Source organism: Pleurodeles waltl, chromosome 7 (assembly GCF_031143425.1).
Source record: "Pleurodeles waltl isolate 20211129_DDA chromosome 7, aPleWal1.hap1.20221129, whole genome shotgun sequence".
NCBI lineage: Eukaryota > Metazoa > Chordata > Amphibia > Caudata > Salamandridae > Pleurodeles > Pleurodeles waltl.
Genome location: NC_090446.1, coordinates 648,074,901 through 648,080,900, shown reverse-complemented (window position 1 = coordinate 648,080,900; position 6,000 = coordinate 648,074,901).

Here is a 6,000-nt window from a genome sequence, read left to right as displayed (position 1 = left end):
GGCTTCTGGTTGCTCTGATTGTAGATTTAACTTGCCACCTCTAGTCTTGCTGGAAGACTAGGTCGACCATGCAGCCATTCATTAGGTGAGATAAACTGAATGGAAAATGGGTAGGGAGGAAGCCAATGAATTTCTGAAATATGTACAAGAAACTGAGTTTAGGAACAGTAGTTATTTTTACACTTCTGAATTTTGGTTACCCATACTGTCATGACGTAGGAGGCACCTCTGCAAACGGTCTTCTTTTTTGCATACTGGCTTACGTATGGATGACAAAAAAATGCAGTGAAATCCAATTGATAAGAATTGTTCTACAAGTCTGTGTTCCCCATATGTCTCTGAGTAAAACTAGTGCCCGACTTGTGTGGCTGAGCCGAGCTGTCACAAAACATAACACAACCTGAAGAGAAATTACATTCCACCCATCAAAAATAACATCTTTTTAAAAACATGAGTAGCTGAAGAATTTGAGTACTAGCTCAGCCACCAAGCAGGGAAACCTACCAAATCCAGATATTTTTGAACCATGACTTTTTTTCTTCACGTAGAAGGTCCTGCAAACCTCAAACACTGAATAAAAGCAAGCATTTTCCTCATTTCAATGAGGACTTTTGCAGGAATCCACAAAATTCCTACTACCCCGTTTTCCCACACTTGTCTCTATATACACACACCTTATACCATCTGCATGGCTGAGTCTAGCACCTGGGACACAAGAAGCACCAAAACACAATGTGGAGGCTGTAGAAATCTGGCGTGGTGTGTGGTGGGTACTTACATCAGGTACAGGTATCCCCTATTAGTGTAGTGTAGGCAGTGTCCAGAAGTCAGGCTCTCTAGGGGTCGCTGTGGTAGGTGGAATCTGTAGAGGGGAGCTGGAGGGACTATGAAACCCCAAAGCTAAGTACCACAGTGCCCCCTAGTGACCAGGAAGGAAGGAGTAAGTTACTGGATATTCCACAAACCACCAAAAGGACTGAAAAGAACAATGCAACACTCAGACAAGACTGCAAGAAACCAGCTGTGGATTCCTGAAGAGGAAGACCTGGAAAAGAAGAGAACCAAGTCCAGAAATCGCAGAAGTGTCAGGTGGTGGCAGGAGTTGACAGTAGGACAGAGAGTCAGCAATGTAGCCTGGAGTCGGAGAAGAGCTCCACGAGGATACAGTCGACGCCCCACGCCAGATGGAAGATTACGGTCTGTCTGTGGCATGGAAAAGCCACCAACAGGCCTTGGCAAAGGCAAGAGTCACAGTAGAGGAAAAGTGGAGCTGCTGGGCACCAGCAAGGTCCAGGAGGACTCAGTCCATGAGGGGAGAGTACCAGGGAACCCTCAGAAAGGCAGAGAGTCCACAGAAAAGGCAGCCACCACAAGAGACCCCCGGAAGAGGACCCAGGAGTCGCAGAGAAGCCCACACAGCACAACTGAAAAAGGGTCCCATGCCGCAGGAGAGGCACACAGAGGGCTGTGCGTCGCAGGGAAGTGTACTGAGAGCTGGGGCTACACAGAGCCTGAAGATCCCTTGGAAGAGATGCCAACAAGCCTTGGTATCTGCAAGAGACACTGTGTATGAGGGGTACTGTCCTGCATTGGAAGGCAGGGGCTTACCTCTACCAAAGTTGGAAAGCTGGCAGAGAGGACCAATGGGACCACTCCAGACCACCACCCGTGATGCAGGATGCATGCACCTCAGCATGAGAGGAGATCCACATAGCCGGTTGTTGCGCTCAGTGCCTGCTGATGCAAAGGAGTGACTCCTTCACTTCAAGGGAGATTCTTTCTTCCTTCTCATGCAGACTGAAGATTTGCCGCTCTCAGAGGATGCACAGCCAGGGAAATGTTGCAGAAGCTGGAAGGAGCCATGGAAACGATGTTGCAAGCAGAGTCTTCGTTGTGGATGCAGATTGTTGGTTCCTGGAGGGTCCAGTCACAGTTCCAGTGGCCAAAAGTCTATGTCGAGGTTGCAGAGGAGTCCTGCTGGAATCTTGCAAGCCGAATCTGAGGACCCACCAAAGATCTGGCAACTCAGATGCTCCCAGAAGCCTCTGCTCACCTTGGATTCAAGATGGCAGAATCAAGTTCTTTAGAGGAGCCCTCGGCACCACCGCTGGGGTGGTGATGGATAGGGGAGTGGTCACTCCCATTTCCATTGTCCAGTTTCACACCAGAGCAGGGACTGGAGGTCCCTGAACCAGTGCAGATTGGTTTATGCAAGGAAGGCACCAAATTTGCCCTTCAAAGCATACCAGTGGCTTGGGTGGTGGGGGGAGGGTACCCCTCCCTGGGTGGTGGGGGGAGGGTACCCCTCCCAAGCCACATAACACCTATTTCCAAAGGAATAGGGTGTTACCACCCTCTCCCAAAATAAACCCTTTCTTCTGCCTTTCTGGGCTTGAGCTGATCAAGCAGCAGGAGAGCAGAAACTTGTCTGAGGGGTGGCAGCAGCTTGGGCTGCTTGGAAAACCCCAGAAAGCTGATAGGAGCAATGCTGGGGGTCCTCTAACGAGCCCCCAGAGTGCAGGAATCGTACAACCAACACTGGCAATCGCATTGGGGTATGATTCCGACATGTTTGATATCAAATATGCCTAGGTTCGGAGATACCATTCTGTAGTTGGACATAAGTAGTGACCTATGGCCAGTTCACCTGTAAAATGGCGTCCCCGCATTCACAAAGCCCAGGAAAATGGAGCTGGAGTTCATGGGAGCACCTCTGCTCATGCAGGGGTGCCCTCAAACACAGGTACCTACACCCCACCCTCTGGGCTAGGATGGCCTACCGTAAGGGGTGACTTACAATGACCTGGTGCAGTGACCTGTTGTGAAAAGGGTGCATGCAGAGAGGTTTTGCATGGTCTCCATGGGTGGCTTAATACATGATGCAGCCCATTGAGGACCTCTGGTGCTAAGGACTTACATTGGGGCACCAGTATGCTAATTGTGGAGTATCAACCCCTGAATTTGGGGAAAGGGAGCACGGTCACTGGGGTCCTGGTTAGCAGGATCCCAGTGAACAGTCAAAAACGCACTGACATCAGGCAAAAAGTGGGGGTAACCATGCTAAAAAGAGGGTACTTTCCTACAGAGGCATCTCCACACACACACACACAAAAAACTGAAAAAGTGACACAGTTTGGGTATGTAGATAATGATTTACGGCTCTGGCTCACCTGCCATCCAGGAAAGCCTACCAGACTTTTCTGAAAACAAGAAACTGAGATATCCAAAAATTACCTACCACATAGCGATCTCATGCATCTTCCGATAAAAACAGTACCCACTTGTGGGGCTGCGCCTTGCTCTGGCAACAGGTAGAGATCAAACCAGGGACCATTGAAAGACCACATTGATTTAGCATTGTCCCTAGTTTGATACAAGGGAACACTAGGTGGAAAGAATTTTGTGGACACCGCAGATTCCCACACTTCCCCTCACAGAAATGTGATGAACTGCATAATTTTAGGCAGGGTTTGCAGGGCATTTGAGTGAGAAAATGTGGGATCCATGCAAGTCACACCACCCTATACTCACATGGGTGTCTAGTATCCCAAATATGTTTGGTAAGTTTATTAGGTTTTCCTTTTTGCCAGCTGACCCCATGACCAAATAGTGCAGAAATTCCATGTGACAAGTTAGAGGAAATTGCTGTTAGCTTATATGTATATACAACATTCAAAATAAATCAAATTTCTCTTCTTTGCAATGGGGATGCTTTCACCCCCCCAAGAAGCAGAAAGCCAATTCTGCCTTTACTGGAATGGGGGCATGACGGAAGCAGAAAGCCAATTCTGCCTTTACTGGAATGGGGGCATGATTGCCTTGGTGGGCCAACTCCATTTTTTACCATCTATTTTTTTTTTCACAGGTGTCTATTGAGTTTTATGTTGACAGCTTCTTGAAATGCATTTTGCCCACTGCTTACTATTGGCTATGTGATTTGTACCTCACATTTGCTTGCTTTGTATTTGCTGGCTTTATTTGTTTAAGGCCCTTCAGCTCAAGTTTGCCTCTCCTTCTGAGCACAGTCTATTTACTGTATTCTTCCACGAGTGTTCACTTTCTGTAAACAGACCTTTAAATCTTGTTCTTGTCACATTTGCTGTGCGCTGAACGGCAGATGTCATGCTCCATCTTCAATGGTTCTTGTGTTTCCTTTTCTTTCTCCAACTTTAAAGTGAGAGAATTTATGTGACAATCATGCAGTGAATTGAAATACTTTTTTCTATCTCACAACAAAATTTAAGGGGCATATTTATACTCTGTTTGCGCCGGAATTGCGTAGTTTTTTTTACGCAATTCCGACGCAAAACTAACTCCATATTTATACTTTGGCGTTAGACGCGTCTAGCGCCAAAGTCCATGGAGTTTGCGTCATTTTTTAGCGTGGACACCTACTTTGCGTTAATGATATGCAAGGTAGGCGTTCCCGTCTAAAAAATTGACTCCGAGGCATGTGCGCCGTATTTACACTCCCGGGCAAAATTCACGCCCGGGAGTAGGCGGGTCAAAAAAAATGACGTCCAGCCGCTTTTGCGCCGTTTTTTAGTGCCTGGACAAGGCAGGCGTTAAGGGACCTGTGGGCTCGGAAGGAGCCCAGAGGTGCCCTCCCATGCCCCCAGGGACACCCCCTGCCACCTTTGCCCACCCCAGGAGGACACCCAAGGATGGAGGGACACATCCCAGGGACATTAAGGTAAGTTCAGGTAAGTATTTTTTTTTTATTTTTTTGTGGCATAGGGGGGCCTGATTTGTGCCCCCCTACATGCCACTATGCCCAATGACCATGCCCAGGGGACAGAAGTCCCCTGGGCATAGCCATTGGGCAAGGGGGCATGACTCCTGTGTTTGCTAAGACAGGAGTCATTTCAATGGGGGTTGGGAGTCGAAAAAAATGGCGCAAATCGGGTTGAGGTGAAAAATTTGCCTCAGCCTGACTTGCCCCATTTTTTGGCGCCCAAGCTCAATATTCCCCTACGCCGGCGCTGCCTGGTGTACGTAATTTTTTTTCACGCACACCAGGCAGCGCCGGCGGCTAACGCCGGCTAACGTCATTGATTAAATACGGCGCCCGCATGGTGCTTCAGAATGGCGTTAGCCGGCGCTAATGTTTTTGACGTTAGCGCAGTTTTGCGTCAAAAAGTATAAATATGGCCCTAAATGTCTGTAAATTAACTGTGCACATATTGCAGAATATAATAAAATCAGGAAAGCACTAATTGTCATAGACTCCTTTTGTAGTAACAAGACTGCTGGATTTTGAAAGGGAAGCTCCAATGAGTACAGGGGACTGAGTCAGATCCCAAACCATATGAAACTGTCAGCCTAACCCTTCCAGCTAGCTAGCAGCACCTCACCAAAACCAAAGGACTGAGTGACTTGTTGCACCCTATTGCATGACACTCAGACTCGACTCCAAAGGGAAGTAGTGGTGGAAGAGATCGCACCTGCTTTAGTCTCATTCATGCAAAGACAAACAGAAGCAACCATATTCTATGTAAAATGGCATGAGTTATGAGGCTAATGAAACAACACTCTTACAGCGGTGACCACGAAAGTGAAACAGTAAGTGCCACCATATTGTCACAAGTGTTCCCAATATTCCCACCTACACTACTAATTTTCTACATGAGAGCAAGTAGCAGTGGTAGCCCTAATGCACCCTTCTGGTCCCTGGTCATTTCAATTCAAAATAGGTTGCCTGTAGTGCCAGTGTGCTATCACACCAGGCATACTACACACTATGCCACTCCACAGACGTATACTCCACACCACCCTACTTGTGCATACTGCTCCATTACACCACTATACTCGACTACCTCCGTAACAATGTTCCACTCTATGCCGCTTTTGCTCCACTTTACCCCTCTCCATGACACTTTACGCCCTTCTACTCTGCTCCACAAATCCCCAACACACTAAAACACTCCACCCTACTCTCCTCCACACCATCAGCTTTAAGCCATGCTGCACATCACCCACACTGGTATACAACATGACTAA